This window comes from Tachypleus tridentatus, chromosome 7 (assembly GCF_004210375.1).
Source record: "Tachypleus tridentatus isolate NWPU-2018 chromosome 7, ASM421037v1, whole genome shotgun sequence".
Classification (NCBI taxonomy): Eukaryota; Metazoa; Arthropoda; class Merostomata; order Xiphosura; family Limulidae; genus Tachypleus; species Tachypleus tridentatus.
Genome location: NC_134831.1, coordinates 143,064,692 through 143,083,117, shown reverse-complemented (window position 1 = coordinate 143,083,117; position 18,426 = coordinate 143,064,692). Strand labels below are relative to the sequence as shown.

The following is an 18,426-nucleotide window of genomic DNA, read 5'->3' as shown; positions in this document are numbered from 1 at the left end:
AATATATTTTAAGCCGTTTTTTTTGCCGTGATTTTTTTTTTGCAGTTAATTTGGATTCATGATTTATGGAAATATATTTGTCTTTTAATTGCAAAATTTTACTCTTTAATTAATTCTCACGAAAAAAAGAAATTCCTATCTTCCCTAATTTTAAAATTTAGCGAAAATTTACCATGGTAAAAGTGAAAATCGGAGCTGTTTCATAACTTTAAGGAAAAATCAACTTCCTGTGGAATTGAAAGTGAATAATAAAATGTGGATGAAACGTGCTATATTTGGGAAATTTTTGAACAAAATAAACAAAAGAATGGAACAAGAAAATAGAACTATTCTACCTTTCCTAGACAATGCAATTTGTCACGCAAAAGTTCAGCTTTGAAATGTTCGTTTAATCTTTCTACCTTCATTTATAACATCAGTTCTACAGCCACTAGGTAATGGAATTATAAAATGTAGAAAACTGAAATACAAAAAATTTATGCTTCAGCATATTATTGCAAACAGGGATGATCGTAAGAAAGCATCTGAAAATACCATGAAAATTGACGTGTTAAATGCAATTGCATTTTCAAATCATTCAATCAAATGTGTAAAAGATGAATGCGGGATAAAGTGCTCTCGAAACTGTGGATTTATTCTTGATAATGACAGAGATTGTGGAGAAGTTATTTGTTATGACGATTCTAGTGAAATCTAAACTCTGATTAAGAAGATTGATGCAGATGATTCTCTAAACGCGGAAATTTTTGTGAACTATGACAAGAATGTTTTTACAGAAACTGATGAAATAGATTTAAAATCGATAATAGAATCGCAAGATGGTTACAGTGTGAGAAATTTAGAAGATGAACTAAATAGAAAAGATAGTGAGCAAATAGAAATTCTTACTTTAAAAAATGAATGGGGAAAATGAATACAAGTAATGGCTGAAGAATTGGCATTCTCTCTCCTTTAACCGCATGAGAAAGCCCATTATAAAACGAAACAGTTGAAATTGGACACGTTTTTCAAAATAAGTTTGGTTAAGATTTTATATTTATATTTATTTTAAATGTCTGTTTTCGTTCTTATTCTGATAAATATAGCATAAACAGTATAATAACTTTCTTCACAAACGTCTTACGTGCCTCGAGTCAAGCAATTGTATCGTGCCACTCAAACACTATATGTAATTATGGAAATGCATGTTCACTATAACTAAGCCAGAAAACTAGCTTAAGTAGGATATTTTACTTGGTTCCGTGCGATTCAGCCTTAGACAAGTTTTACTGTATATTCTGCTTTCAATGCTCAATTCAAAATTAAAGTGTTGAAGGTACAGCTTTGAATCAGCTTCTATTGATTTTAAGATATAAATATACGTTTAAGTCAGCTTTTTGGGGTTTTATAATGTAGCGAAACGTGTTTTTGCAATCTTTACCAACTTTTGACAAAGGGAGTTGATGAGCCAGCACGTTTTCTTTGTGTGAGACAGAAAACCAATAAGGCTTTTTGTTAGCCATTGTCGCCCCGTATGGCCAATTTGTTAAGGATATGCCTCAAACACTATTTGCATTCACATATTTTAATAGGTGGCTCATGCAGAAATGATAAGAAACAACTATCAAATCCACCAGGCTCCACAGTTCACACACATTGTGAAAATACTAGTCGCCCCGTTCTGCTTACGAATTCCAAAGTAATCTCATCTGGACCACCCAATATCGAACTTTGAATTAAATAAAGAACGTTTATGTATTATAGGTGAACTTCCAACTTGAGAAAATAACATAGCTCCACCATAATTAAGTTTGTTCTGAATATTTATATACAACTGTTACATTATCTTTTGTTTTCTTGTTTATTTGTTGTTGGTTTTTAACCAACTTCATCCATTAATTCTGGGCCCGGCAAGACCTCGTGGTTAACGCACTCAACTCAGAATGCGAGGGTCGCCGGTTCGAATCCCCATCACGCCAAACGTGTTAGCACTTTCAGCCGTGGGGGGCATTATAATGTGATGGTCAATCCCACTGTTTGTTGATAGAAGAGTAGCCCAAGAGTTGGCAGTGGGTGGTGATGACTAGCTGCCTTCCCTCTGGTCTTACACGGCTAAATTAGGGACGGCTAACACAAATAGCCCTAGTGTAGTTTTGTGCGAAATTCAAACCAAACCAAACCTGCTAGTCATTGAGTATATTTGTACTTAGTAACGAAGAGCAACATATAAAATACTCTGTTACTTTTTATTTCATTTGAGCCTAATCCACCCTCTCACTTCTTGAGTAAATGAACAATCCTTCTGGTTTGAATATGTAATATACAGCACTAACTTGTTTCAGTGAGTATCAAATGGCATGGCCTGGTGGTTAGAGCGCTCGACTCGTATGTCCATCACACTAAACATGCTCGTCTTTCCAGTCATAGGATCGTTATAAAGTGACGGTCAATCCCTCCCTTCGTTGTTAAAAGAGTAAACCAAACGTTAGCGATGGGATTTAATGACCTTTCATCTAGTCTTACACTGCTAAATTAGGTACGGGTAGTGCAGATAACACTCGTGTAGCTTTGCATGAAATTAAAAAAAAAACAAAACAGAAACAAGTAATTCTGATATACTGTATCTACACTTACAGCAAAGTTCGATTTCTAAATGAAGGTAACGCCACACACATACAATGTTTCAAAACCCAATGGAAGTAAATCAAAAAGGTTGCGCCAATAAACGACAAACAATAGCTTTCTAATGGTATATCAAACCCAACTTATTTTACATAATAAAACTTTAAAAAATTCTAAAAAACAAGCATACACCTACGAGAAAATAAATGCATTTATTAATTTGAATTTGTCATTATGATTACTGGTAAAAGGGTATTTTTGGTTTTAATTTATCAATATTGCTACTTTTGAAAGGGATTTTTTTTATTTCACAATATTGCTATTGGTAACAAAAGTTTCCTCAATGTTACTGTTTAGTCCTAAGATAACTGCGTTGCACGACGAAAATGTTAGTAGCCAAGAAATGTCACAGAAAATTAGTATTATACAAGGAATAATTATAAGGTCACTCAGGCATGAATTTCCGCAGGAAATTACTTTTCTGATGGTTTTGTTTTATGATTTATGTATTTTTTGTTCCATTGTAACTTTTTAGTATTATGAATATAAACAACAGTATTAGAGTAATGGATAAGGTAGTTTCTGTAAATAAAACTAATTAATAGTTTAATACATTTATTCATCTGAGCGTTTGTATTAACATTATGTTTTTATAGAGAATAAACCCATAACTTTAAGCCGAATTTAATTATTAAAGCAGTGTTTAATTAGAAAAATAATGTCAAACAGTAATAATTTTTCTATTCCAAAAATGTTTGGCTTAGTGTTCTGCTGAGTTGATAATGTTAAGTATTACATTTTATCCCAGTTTATTACGTAACGTATAACTTCGAATACTCTGAAACCGAATTATATGATAATTTAAATTTAGAAGTTAAATAAATATCAATGTGTATCAAGTTTATGATACTTGCCAACAAAATTAATACATTCATTTTTTATACAAATATATTTTAATATACAAACAATAATGGTTATTACAACTAACGATCTAGATACAAACTTATAAACAATTTTAAGTCTTGCATCTCGTCTGGAACTTCCTTGATATATTATCAAAAGTTGACAATGAGCGAATTAATTTTGAGTTGTCGTAAATACAATTTACTAACTAGCTAGCTCTGTGTTCTTCGTTCTTTGCCGAACACATGCCAAAATATTCATCGCTGAAGTTATATAACCTTTCGTAAAAATACTGAAGTTTTATGTAAATCTGCTGAAGTTAAATAATTTGTAAAGTACGAAATCTTTAACTGTTTCTTGTCAAATATCTAAAGTACATGATATAAAGAGTTATTTTAAACTTTAAAGATGCAGGGTTTCTGTTTGTATGAGTAGAGATGTTCAGAGCTGTAGAACGTTTTTTTTCCTGTCTCTTCTTAAGAATACTCTTGCGCTTAAGTACTTAACATTTACAATTTTTTCAGCTGTCAGTTTTGAGACATTTGGATTTTCGACCAATTCATCAGGTTCCTCATACTTGTTATACGCATTTTTTTCATTACTTTTTATTACGAAACTGACACTTTTAGGGCAGGTAGTGAAGGAACATTTTATTTATATGACGAATATACATTGAATCTCCAAAACTATTTGATTGGAGAATTGCAGTGATTTGCCAAAGTAAAGATAAAATAGAACTTTTAAGAAACTCAGTTTTTTGTAATTTTGATTTTCTTGTTTCAATACTTTTTGAAGCAAGAAAGCTTTCTATATAACTATAGCTGGCTAGGTTAAGTATATATTGATCCCTTCCTGTCTTTATAAAATTAATTGTTTTTATCATATTTGTATGCATATATAGTAAATATATATATATATATAATATTATTTTGAAATGTAATTTTACTAGTTTTAGGTTTTAATATCTATTCCTTTGCTATTACAATTCTTTCATGAGCAGGAAAGTAATTTTATTTCTATTTTAACTAAAGAAATATTCATAAATATTGTTAATAAAGAGACAAAAATAATAACTGTATAAGTGAAAATGGTATAATTTTTAATATCTATTTTGTTAGTTGTGTTTTAATCAGATATTTTTCTTGTCTAAAAAGAGAAGGTATTGTAATAAAACCTGGCCTCTCTGAAATTTATTATTTGATTTTAACCGAGAAGCTCATAGCGCTAAAAACAGAGTTTCGATAACTTCGGTGAACAGACCACAACTAACTCATTGTATAACAATAAATGAAATTTAAAATTATTTTTCACTTTTAAGTAATAACACGTCTTATAACTAAATTTTATACTTACTGTCTTCTGAAGTGTTTTAAACTCTTTAACACCTTAGGGTCTCCCGCTGGTACATCAGTAAGTCTACGGATTTACAATGCTAAAATCAGGAGCTCGTTCTCCTCAGTGAACTCAGTAGACAGCCAATGGGGTTTTGCTATAAGAAACAATACACAAACACACACGCCTTACGTATAGAAATTACTCACTCGTTCTATAAATTTATATTAATAACATGCCTGGAGAGGGTGACACATCCCACAGTTACATTTTTGTCACTATAAACAGAATTATATATTATTACCACGTGTAGTCAACCATCACGAGGTAACAGGTTGTGTCAGAAACTATTACTATTAGTCATTATCCACTTAGCTACCTGAGACTAAAAGTCTCGTAAAAGTAAAAATACTAAAACTTTATCTCTGGTATCAGAAGTAAACTAACGTCTGAAAGAAACTAATTTTTTTTAACGACACAATTTTTTGATGATGAAGACTAGTCTTGCGCAAATGAGTTATTGCAATGCCATGAAATTTGGCGACTTTTTTGTAATATTTATGTATATAGTTTTTCGACTTAAAGTTATTTTACGTAAGGTAAAAAATGAAAAATAAAGCTAAAATCATGGATTCATTAAATTTAAAATTTCAGATCAAATGCAGTCATTAAAGTAATAAATTGGACGGAAGGTAATTAGTCAACATTATCGAAAAAAAATTCTAAAGAGCGTGTTTCAACTTTAACTTACTGATTTTGCATACAATAGACAAATACAATAGAGATAATTTCATTGTGCAACAGGCCTGGCATAGACAGGTGGTTAGGGTTCTCGACTCGTAATCTGAAAGTCGTGAGTTCGATTCCCCGTCGCATCAAGCATGCTCGTCCTTTCAGCCGTGGGGACATTATAATGTGACGGGCAATCCCACTACTCGTTAGTAAACGAGTAACCTACAAGTTAGCAGTAGGTAGTGATAACTAGCTGCCTTCCCTCTAGTCTAGTGCTAAATTAGGAATTGATGGTGACGATAGCCCTAGTGTAGCTTTGCGTGAAATTACAAAAAACTTTCCGACTTTTAAGTTTACGGCTAAGGTTAAATAGAATGTTTTAGAGATCTGTTAAACGAGATTGGGGTTTCTTGTATTTTTTTATAGTGTAAGACAATATAATATCACATCATGAACGTAATCTTCAATGGCACTCTGATATGTCAGAAACCAGCTTATCAGTGTTTATAGCAAAGCCATGACTTCAAAATATCCTAAATTAAGCTTTTCAGAATGTTTCTTTCAACCTATATAGTGCTTACGTTGACAATAATTTAATATGAAGATATTTAATTGAAGAGAGAAAAAATATAAATCATAATGTTAAGTATTGAACGTTTTACAAATATATCTCGCAATAGATAGCGTTCTAGTTTAGCAATATAAGACTAAAGGGAAAACAGCTAGTCATCACCACACACCGCCAACTCTTGGGCTACTCTTTTACCAACGAATAGTGCAATTATTCGAACGTTATAACACCCCCACGGCTGAAAGAGTGAGCATGTTAGGTGTGACGGAGATTCTAACCCGCAACCCGAAGTATAACCTTTCTATTTTAGGGGAAAACTAGAAATAGTGGTGTAATAGAATGATTGATGTATAAAGGGAGTTGATGACTTTATAAAGGTCGTTTTGTTTCCTAAGAAATGTTTAGTATATTTTTCCACGTTATTTTGTAAATGTATTTTATTTCCGGTACAATATGGCTGGCGGCCAGAAAGTTATGTGAAAAGGTGTTAGGGATATTTTGCTTTAGAAACGGTTGAAAAACAGAAAGAAAACTATGCATGAGTATTTATGTAAAATAAAAACGACATCTGGAGACTGTTTAAATCGAGATAAAGCTAATTAATTTACACGAACGGCTATGGAAAACTGTTTTGAACAAATAGCAAATTTTAGAAAAATGGAGTTCTTACTAGATGAAAGAAATAAGCAAAGAATAAAAAATATTTTTCTGGCAGAAATGGAACTAATGATCAGAAATACTCATTTTGAGCGCGCTTTTAATTTTATCTTGTTACAAATATTATTAATAAATAAGTACATAAATCTTGTTACAAATATTATTCTGTTAGCTTTTATTAATGAAAAAACTATAATTCAGAATTACTTGTTTTTTAACATGAATTTAGATGTAACTTCTTAATCTATAAAATAAAAAAGATATTTTCAGATTTAACCAAACTAATATTAAACCAATACTGCCAACTTAACAATTCTTACTTAATGTGTTGCATTAAGAGGATTTTATAAAATTTTTACTTAACTGTGACCACCTACTCCATAATCAAAAGAAAAAACTATATATCGACATGGCTCTTTAGTGCATGAATTTTTCTGAACATTTTGACAACTACTTTAATGTGACAAAGGATAAATACAGCTTCCTTCAAAACTTAACGCCATAATTCAGAGGCAGATAACAGCAACGGTACAACTTATTCTAGTTTCAAATCTTTTGCTAACAAAAACAGGAATGTTAAATCGTTTTGAATATATCTGGCACAGATTGTCGTGTATCTATTAACGTTCTGTAGCAGAAATAAATAAATTGCAAAGTTTTTTTTTAATTTATCTTGGCACACAAGACTTTGGTTTCAACTAAAGCAGTAACAGTAATGTTCCTCCGCTGCCAGTTCACCTAATTATCTCACGAAAATGAGCTTGAACTTTACATTTAAACCCATGGGATGAAACACGCGCGTCTTCGTTGGTAAACTGCTATACATATATATAAAGTAAGAAGTTAGCTATTTATCATCCCGAGATACAAAATCTTTGAGTATAAACAATGCATGACAAAAGACAGCAAGGAAATACTACTTTGCATTCCAATATTGTTTAAATATAAAGGATGTACATGAGGTATTATCAAGCAGTTGACCTGTTCACAATGCTTTCTATTTAAGTGAAACCGATTATATTTGGAAGTCTCCTTTTCACATGTAAAGTCGTTGTTTGGCATCTTAACTGACGCTTAGTAAACTTGTCTATCCAGAATAATGAAACAGCATTCTAACCTACTCTGTCAACCTGAAAGTAATATATACATACATATGTCTTAGAATGTATAACACCTTGTGCTGCTGAAATGTGGTTTATAGATCGATAGTCTGTGTAATATTACATTTGTTTGTTTTTCTAATTTCGCGCAAAACTACACGCGGGCTATTTGCGCTAGCCGTTCTTAATTTAGTGGTGTAAGACTAGAGGAAAGACAGCTAGTCATCACCACCCATTGCCAACTCTTGAACTACTCTTTTACCCAAAACAATAATAATATTGACCGTCACATTATAAGGTCTTTCGGTTGAATGATCGAACATGTTTGGATTGACGGGGATTCGAACCCACGAGAATCAAATTGAGAGTCGAACGCCCTAACCACCTGGTCATGCCAGGCACATCAAAATAAGACGGCTGATGTAGGTAATAAAACTTCAATGGAAAACTAAAGTACAGAACAATGTTTCGACCTTCTTAGGTTACCTTCAGGTTAACAAAGAGAGCATATAACTGACAGATGCCGGTCACATGTCTTAGGGAAGAGAATATCAACGGGTACAAGATGGTATGGGTCGTTACAGTTAGATATCAGGTTATTAATTAATATAGGTATAAATGTGTTCGTTTATATTGGTTTAGTTTTGGTTTTAGTTTTGTATAAGTAGGACTTTTTTATTTTGTGTTTGTTTATATTTGTTTTCCTACTTACTATTTAGGTATTTTTTATGGTTATGTCGTGCTTATTTGATTTGCAGTGTTCAAAAACATGTGAAAGTGTTTTTAGCTGTTGATGGTATTTGAATCTGGTTTCCAATTTTCTCCTTGTTTCTCCAATACAGATGCCATAGCAAATGTTACATTGTACATGTATTTTATAAACAATGTCGGTATTAAGTTTCTCATTGTAGTTTATACGTAGTGCGAACTTTATTTTTGCACCTGGCTTTAAAAATACTTTTAGTGTTTACAAGTATGTTATGTTTTGTTATAAGTTTGTTTTCCAAATAATGGTTATTTTTTGGAAGATTGTTTTTGTATTATTTTTAATTTCGCGCAAAGCAACTCGAGGTCTATCTCCGCTAGCCGCACCTAATATAGTAGTGTAAGAGTAGAGGAAATGCAGCTAGTTATCACCACCCACCGCCAACTCTTGGGCTACTATTTTACCAACGAATAGTGGGACTGACCGTCACATTATAATACCCTCACGACTGAAAGGACGAGCATGTTTGGTGCGACGGGGATTCGAACGCTAAACCCTTAAATTACGAATCGAACGCCTTAACCCACCTGCCCATACCAGGCCTTTTTGGAAGACTTATGAGATATGTTTACAGATTTTCCTTTTCAAGCCATTATGCGGGCGAAATTCTATTATATTTTTCCTACTAGAAAACAGAATGGGTGTGGTAGACTATTATCAGCCTTATGTGTGTGTGTGTGTGTTTCTTATAGCAAAGCCACATAGGGCTATCTGCTCAGCCCACCGAGGGGAATCAAACCCCTGATTTTAGCGTTGTAAATCCGGAGACATACCGCTGTACTAGCGAGGGGTTATCAGCCTTATATTGTGTACATCCTCAGATAATAACCATGAAGTTGACGTTCAAAGAAGGATATTTTATGGTGCTTTTCTTCCTTACAATAAACTGGGCTAGTTGATACTGTACTTTAAAGATGTGACACGTACTTCCTCCAAAATTAACGGAATATTTAATATTTTATTGAAAATGTTTAAACGTAGAATGACGTCCAAGGTACCGCACGTGACTTACTCGTAAGTTGAGATTTGATATCCCCAGAAGGCGGAGAATAGATAGGCGATCGCGTATCTTTCCAATTAACAAAAAATTAAAAACAGAGACTGTTAGGGTAGTAATAAAATACTTGTTTTAAATGGTAATACATCCACATATTTTTTTACCACCAGTTATAAAGTTTTGTTATCTATAAGTTTAATGTACTTGATTGATTTATATTTTGTTTTTGAAGTAAAAAGTGATGTTATGTTGGCTACTCATATTTAATTTCGACTAAGTCAAATTGCGTAAATAAATAACACTTTCAAAGAAACAAGATGTTAGAAAAGTTATCTGTTTATCGACTTTCGTTCTTCCGACCATATACCAAAATCTTTGTCTATTTGTCTTTTTGTTTCCTATTTTATGAATTACTTAAACTTAGAATAATGTACAAAAATGTGAAAAAATAAAAAAAGGAACTTGACAAATCTCGTGCCGGACATGGGCAGATGGATAAGGCTCTCAACTTCCAATATGTCGGTTGTGAGTTTGAATCTCTGTCACACTAAACATGCTTGCTATCTTAGCTGTTGGAGCGTTATAATGTGACGTTCAATCCCAGTATTCGGTGGTAAAAGTTTAGCCCAAGAGTTGGCAATAAGTGGTGATGAATTAGTTGTCTTTCCTCTAATCTTATTCTGCTAAGTTAGGAACGGCTGGCGAAAAGAGTCCTTGTGTAGCTTTGTGTGAAATTAAAAAACTAACTTTTCATCAATATTTTATGCATGGATTTGTTATAAGTTAATTTTTTTTCGAGAAGATTGTAGTGCTGTTAGTCCAGTAGCTATAGTGATATTCAACAAGAGTTCTATGTTGGTTACCTGATGGTGAAGTTGTAGAAGGTTTTCCTTCACTGGTACGTGGAGGTTAAATTCAGAGAACAAAAGCCTTGGGTGTGGTTCTCACGTATAAAAAACATCATAAAAGAAGAATATAAAGTTTTTTAGTGTTAGCCATGTGTTCATCTGGATAATGTGGACGGAAGTCCATTTTTAGTACGTATCTTGTAATAAAATTATCTATATACCACACGATTATATTACATGTGAAAATACAATACGATACAGATGAAGTTAAATAATACTCGAAAATATTAATGACAAAAATTAAATATATTAAGACAAAAATTAAGGCGGTAAAGATATTATTTGAAAATTACTGTCGGAATTATGTCTGAGTTAAGTTGATGTTTCATATATTGGTTTTGAATAAATACATAACTGAGTGAAAGAAATACCTTTTTTTTAACTAATAAAATATCCAAAATAATTCAGTTTCTACAAAAAAGATCCGGACTGGGTAGCCTCTTTGTTTTGTCAACGAATACGCTCCCCATTGGTTCGTGAGGAATCTGTTAAATGCAGTTGTTCATACAGCACAAAGTTATTTAATTGCAATTTTCTAATAACCATACATTTTGAATAATATTATAACATTCCAAACTTTAAATCTTTGCTAGTGAAGTACAGTTTCATTACTTATGTTTAACAATGAAAACTATTTAAATTTTGAATTCGATACTTATATGTCTGTGTGTACTGTATATATATATACACGTATATACATAAGTAATTCTGTCAAAGGCAAGAAAGCCAACTGAGTCATCACTTGGATACAGTTTAAACTGATATTTATGACTTCAAGCTCACTTGAAGCTAGCCGATGGGAAAGGTACAAAAAATATGTGAAATATTATTCAAAGTATTAGAGCATTATACAATTTAAGAAGTAATGTCGTGCTTTCTTCTCTTTTTAAAGAAAGTGGTTCTTCTTTTGACGTAAGTTACAGCATAGGCCCTTTTACTAATATTACCATAACAATCAGCCTTACACTGCTAAATTAGGGACGGCTTGCTCAGATAGCCTTCGTGTAGCTTTGCGTGAAATTCAAAACACGAGAAACAGAAACAAGTAATTCTGATATAATGTACTACACCTACAGCAAAGTTCGTTTTCTAAATGAAGATAATGCCATACACATATAATACCTCAAAACCAATAGAAGTGGTTAAATGAAAAACGTTGCGCCAATTAACGATCCACAATAGCTTTCTAATGGTATATCAAGACCAACTTATTTTACATAATGAAACTTTAAGATATTCGATGTAAAGAGATTTTTCCCTATACTGCTATATATTTAGATTTCGTCTACAAAAGCAACAGTTCACATATTGTTTAGATATTTCAAACAGCAACAACAAAAACTTATTTTATCAACAAAGAACTTTATAGGTTTGCTAATAAACCGAAACTTTTCAGTAAAAACAGATAGATGTAGTATAGGAAGCTCTCACTATCTTCTATTTTGAAATATCTCTTACCAGGAAGCGTTTCAGTCAGCAAGTACGTAACTTTCAATCGAAACTTTAATTCTTAGACATTGTACGGGTTTGTTGCCTGAATGTGCTCTGATAAATATCTGAGTTACAGCTCACCACACAGGAAAATGGAAAAACCTGAATAAAACGTGTAGCTTGAAAGTTATGTAACTTTACAGAAATAAAGGTTTGTAAGGGTTAAATGGGCCTGGGACTCGTAATCCGAGGGTCGCGGGTTCGCGCCCGCGTCGCGCCAAACATGCTCGCCCTCCCAGCCGCGGGGGCGTTATAATGTGACGGTCAATCCCACTATTCGTTGGTAAAAGAGTAGCCTCAGAGTTGGCGGTGGATGGTGATGATTAGCTGCCTTCCCTTAGTCTTACACTGCTAAATTAGGGACGGCTCGGTGCAGTGGGCTAACAACCTCCTCACTTAAATCCTTGTTGAAGAATCCGGAAGCAATTGCGGCCCTATGTTCCTAGATGGAATCTAATGGTGATAACTAACTAAGGGTGAAATAAAATTACCGAATCAACTTACACACCTTAAAGGATACGAAGCTCTACTACGGATTGTTTTATTTGTTTGTAATAAACCACAAACCTACACAATGGGCTATCTATGCTCTGCCCCACAACGAATATAAATACTCGGATCCTAGCGTTTTAAGTCCGCAGAAATATCGCTGTGCCACTAAAGGACACTGCGAATTGCAAAACGCATCGAAACTATAAAATATTTACAACGGGAGATACTAATATTTTACAGTTTGATTCAAGTTCAGTAAACTAAGAACATACAAACATCATAATGACTTTATGACAATTGAGCTATTATAATATCATTAACTAATCACCTATAATTAGTGTCAATAAAATATTTTAACTTGAAACTACATCTACAATGAAAGAGGTCGTTGTTTTGTACATCTTTACTAACTTATAGAATTCTATCGCCAAATTCACAATAGTTTGTTTATTTGTTTTGAATTTCGCGCAAAGCTACACGAAGGCTATCTGCGTTACCCGTCCTTAATTTAATAGTGTAAGACTAGAGGGAAGGCAGCTAGTCATCACCACCCACCGTCAACTCATGGGCCACTCTTTTACCAACGAATGGTGGGATTGACCGCACATTATAACACCTCTACGGCTGAACATTCGAGCTTGTTTGGTATAAGGGGATTCTAACCCGCGACCCTCGGATTACGAGTCGAACGCCTTAACATGCTTGGCCATGCCAGGCCCATTATTTACTTATAAGGGAGTTCTTAAGTTGTTGTTTTCTATATTAATGTTAGACAAGTTATTCCATAACCATCATCAGGTTATACAGGAAGATCATTTAAATGTTTTTTTTGTAACATCTGTTCCCAAAATCAGATAAATTGAACAAAATAAATTATAAAAGCAATGTTGCTAGACCAAGATAAACGATAAATGATAAAAAATGTAATCAAGATAGAAATAATTTTTATTATTGGAAGTCACAAGAAAAATATATCTACAGTAAATATAAAAGAACATTAAAAGTAAGGAAAATGTAATGTACATAATAGCAGTAATAGTGAAACTAAACAAATTAAATTTAATAGTAATAAATTTAATATAGTAAAGAATTTTGTATTTGAATTTTGCGCAGAGCTACACGAGAGCTATTTGCCCTAGCCGTCCCTAATTTAACAGAGAAAGTTAGTCATCAATACCCACTGCGAAATCTTGGGCTACGCTTTTACCAACGAATAATTGGATTAACCTCACTTTATAACACTCCCACGGCTAAAAGGGCGAGCGTATTTGGTGGGAGAGGGATTTCAGCCCGCGACCCTCATATTGTGAGTCAAGTTCCCTAACAATGCTGGCATAGCTTGTTTATATGTGATATCTTAGGCTACTATGCTACTGGGTAACCTTTACTTGTTTTATTTCACTAGAGTATTTAAGGTGACCTTGTTGAAGTGCCAGTCTTTAAATGAAGTTCATGAAAAGAGAAAAATAAAACGGACCAGTTGTTAGAGGCAGAAGGACATCTTTGGAAATGTTACCCTGAGAAAAGGTCGAGATAACAAATATAGTTTGAAACTCTATGGTGTGGTAGATGCTTAGATTGGTGTTAGGTTATGTAAGGTCAGGATGAAGAAAGCTCTTTACATCCTGTGGCGACCATGTTAACTGTGTGATATCTCCTGGCTGTGAGACCATACTGTGGTAAACCACTGATTTAAGAATAGTGGATTTCAAACTATGCGCCGCGGCGAACTAACAGGGGCTCCGCGGGATATTTCAAAATTTCGAGGGAAACACAGCAATATCGTCATCTGTCGGATCTTTCTCGAACTACTAGCTCGAGGTAGTTCACAGTCTTAACATTAGATCGCGCTACATTCGTTTCGAGGACGTTCTCGAATGTTTGAGATGCTTTTGTTTACTCGTACTTTCGGCTACGCCAGTAACTACTCGAGCTTTCTCGTTTCTTAGATTTTATATATAAATACCTGTCAACTCTCCGGGTCCGTCAGTAAGTGAAATAACTGAAGGGTGTTGTGATCAAGTGTCTGCGAAGTCTAGAGAAGTTCCGTGAATTATTAGTTTGAGGAATAATTCGTGAGCGTTTTTAAATAATTTCATTCAAGCATTACATGCAAGACTATACAATACTTCAATGCAAGAACACATTACACCCAAAACATTTATTATGATACTTTATTTCATGTAATACCTAGGTATATAGTATGCATTGTTTTAAACGAAATTGCAAGAAATTAAATGCGAAAACCAGATGGTGTCGAAAATGCTCGATTTTGTCCACTTGACATTCCATTTAATAAGCTGAAAATGAAAGCAAAAATTAAAGACATATGAAAATTAAACACACCATCTATTAGAGCAAAAAATTATCAACCAAATGACATGAAATATTTTGCGAAAGCGTTTCATTTCTGAATATATTTTTTTAACTTGAAAAAACGCTCACGAATTATTCCTCAACCCAATATTTTGTTGACTTTTAGTACTCATGCATGAAAATGAAAAGAGTTTTGAACATTAATAAGAAGTGTGAGAGTGAAGAAAAGGATGGTAAACCACAGATCAGTGGGAAAGGTTTGACAAAACGGAAATATGACGATAGTTATCTCGATTTTGGTTTTACTTCGGTAGATGGCAATCATGAAGAGTGTCCACAGTATATATTATGTCTAAACGTTTTGGCTCCAGAGTGCATGCTTCCAAGTAAACTAAAATTCCACTTAGCAACTAATCGTCCTAGCATGGCTAGTAAATCCCGTGATTATTCTACCAGAAAGTTAGAAGAAATGAAAGAATAAAAAGGTACATTTTTGAAACAAGCATCAATACCAAACAATGCTTTGCTAGCATCTTACAGGGTGTCACATAAAGTCGCGAAATGTAAAAAGCCTCACACCATCGCAGAAGAACTGATTTGACCGGCTGCAGTGGATGTGGTGAATATTATAGTTGGTGAATCTGCGGGAAGACTACTTTCAAAGGTGCCTTTATCCAACAACACTATTAGTCGTAGAATCCAACACATGGATGAAGATCTCAACGATCAGCTAATTGAAAAATGAAATGGAAGGAATTCGGGTTACAGTTAGATAAGGAGATGAATAGTAACAAGAATGCTCACGGTTCGTGGATAGTAACAAAACTGTGGACAACCTCCTCGTTTGTAAAAGTATCACTGCAGGTACAAAGGCTCAGAACTTGTTTGAGATCATTGATACTTTTATGTGTGAAAACAACTTAGACTAGACTAAGTGCATTGGTGTCTGTACCGATGGTGGTTGCTCTATGTATGGCTATTATGGAGGATTGCAAACACTCATACAAAGCAAAGCTCTTGATGCACTGTGAACCCACTGTATAATCCATAGGGAGGCCCTTGCATCAAAGCACCTGAGTTCTCCATGGAACCTTGTCCTGGAAAGTGTGCTGAAATTGGTGAATTTATAAAAAAAAACAATTGTTTTTTAAAACAACTGTGTGAGGAAATGGAATCTGAGCATACATTTCTGTTGTACTACTGTAGCTCGCGATAGCTCTCTCGTGGAAATGTACTGCTCCATGTGTTAGAAGTACAACAGAAACCCTACTCTTATCTCGAAGAAGAATAACATGAATGTGCTAAAAACTTCTTGGATACTGAAATTTTTGTGTTAAAATTAACATAGCTGTGTGATCCCTTCGAAAAACTGAATGCGTTAAATCTCTTTCTGCAGGAAAACAACAAGCACATTTTGAAACTCACAGAGAAGGCTTCAGCCTTAAAAAAAACAACTAACACTATGGAAAAGAAAAATGGATAGATATGGTGTAAAAGACTGTTCCTCCTGTTGCAGCAGTTTGTTACATCCAATGAAGTTGATTTGACCCATGAACTAAAATCTGTTTTTGAGCATCATATTACAACGCCCCCGTGACTAAAAGAGCGAGCATGTTTGGTGTGACAGGGATTTGAACCCGGGAGCCTTGGATTATGAGTCGAGTGCCTTAACCACATGGCCATGCCGCTCCTGAAGTATTAAGAGAAATGAATATCATTTAAAGATGGAAACACGTCATACGGTAACCCTGTAGCCTTTTTTCATGGGAAGATTAAATTTGCAAAGTATATGTGTTGTGTGTTTTTTTTATAACAAAGCTACATGGATCTATCTGTTGAGTCCACCGAGGGGAATCGAATCCCTGATTTTAGCGTTGTAAACCCGAAGACATTTTTGTGGGTAGGATGAAAGTTGCTGAAATCAAAAGTTTTGATATATTTAGCTTTCAAAGATTTTAGCGTTTGTCTGTCCGCATTTCATGAAATTTGCGATCTCCATCTACGGATTAATTGATATCTATTCTTTGTTTTACAGTGTCTCAATATTTCTTCAAACCTTCTTTGACATACTAAAGTCTTTTACCTATTAAAGTAGATAAAGCTCAAGCAGTGTTTTTTTCGGTTTCTTTTGGCTCCATCTGTAAGTGAATCCTTTGTTTATAGGGTGACTATAAACTTAGGAATCGATAATAACTTGGGAATTATATTACTGTTTTATTTGGTTGTTTACAAATGTCATTCGCTGTGGTGTTAACATAAATAAAAACAGATTTAATTACTTAAAGATTGTAACCGGGTTCTTTATGAAGGGTAATAACGAAAAGTTGTTTATTTTGTTTTTTTACAAATGAAAACAAAATCATTGGCCACTTCATCTGCTGTCGTTACGTAACATTTCTATATAAATATTCTTTATTAACTTTTTGGTGAACTCCTTTTGTGAAAGAAAAGTTTTTCGAAAATCTTACTCTGTTCATTGGAACCAGTGTGATAAACTGACTAGGATTTATTTCAACTACAGTTTGTTATTAGACGTCTAAGTGATTATTTGTTTTATTTCTAATTTCGCACCAAGCTACTCAAGGACTATTTGCCCTAGCCTTCCCTAATTTAGCAGTAAGTGTTTGTATCAGAACGTTTACATGTATATCTACGTGCCTCACTTTTCAAAATCCTTAAATTTTTCTTTCTAACAACGCTAATGTTTCTAGTAATAATAGGTTGAATTCGGAGAACTAAGAAAATAACACTGCTGCTTAACTTGGTCATTATTAATGTTATCTAGAATTGTGATAGCTGTCCTTAATCTAGAAGTGTAAGACTAGAGAGAAAGCAGCTAGTCATCACTAGCCACCTCCAACTCTTGGGTTACTCTTTTACCAACGCATAGAGGGATTAACCGTCACGTTATAAACCCCCGCGGCTAAAGGGCAAGCATGTTTGGTGCGACGGGGATTCGAACCTGAAACACTCAGATTATGAGTGGAGTGTCTTAACTACTTGGCCATGCCGGGCCTTGGTTCATTTGGTGATCTTTTATAGCTTTAATATGGTGTATTTTGCGTTCACCTAGTTACTTTGTCAAAAAATATCATAAGGTTGGTATTAATTGTGGACCAAGAACATGGATTTATGTTTTAAATAAAAGTCAAATCTTTTCACGCTCTGAACATTTCTCTGATAATACGTTATCATAATGTTCATAAAGTAAGTTAAGATTATAGCACGTAATGCGTTGTCACTAATGTATAAAACTAATTTTAAAATGGTCCTGATCTTATTTATTTGAAAAATACTTAAACAAACCATTTTTCCATAAAACTACAAAAACAAGAGAAAAGTGTATAAAATGTAAATGCATCGTTCTTTTTTTGACGAAGAAACTAAGCGAACGCAATTTACGCCCAACAAAACCTATAAAAGTTATTTTGTTCTTTTTTAAAGTGTTATTTGACAAATAACTTATTTGTCCATGTAACATAACATAATGTTTTATATCACACAGAAAAAAACAGTTTTATAGAATTAGAAATAACTGTGTACTTGTAAAGAACATTTCC

At 33.7% G+C, this 18,426-nt stretch overlaps 1 protein-coding gene across 1 annotated transcript in view; it reads right to left on the bottom strand.

The window, feature by feature from the left end:
• LOC143256787 (excitatory amino acid transporter 3-like) overlaps nucleotides 1-4,974 on the bottom strand; it is a 41,943-nt gene extending 36,969 nt beyond the window's left edge. Inside the window, exon 1 of the mRNA XM_076514459.1 lies at nucleotides 4,858-4,974. The gene's annotated coding sequence lies outside the window, so the exon portion shown is untranslated. The remainder of the gene's footprint in view (nucleotides 1-4,857) is intronic.
• Nucleotides 4,975-18,426: the final 13,452 nt, after the last annotated feature.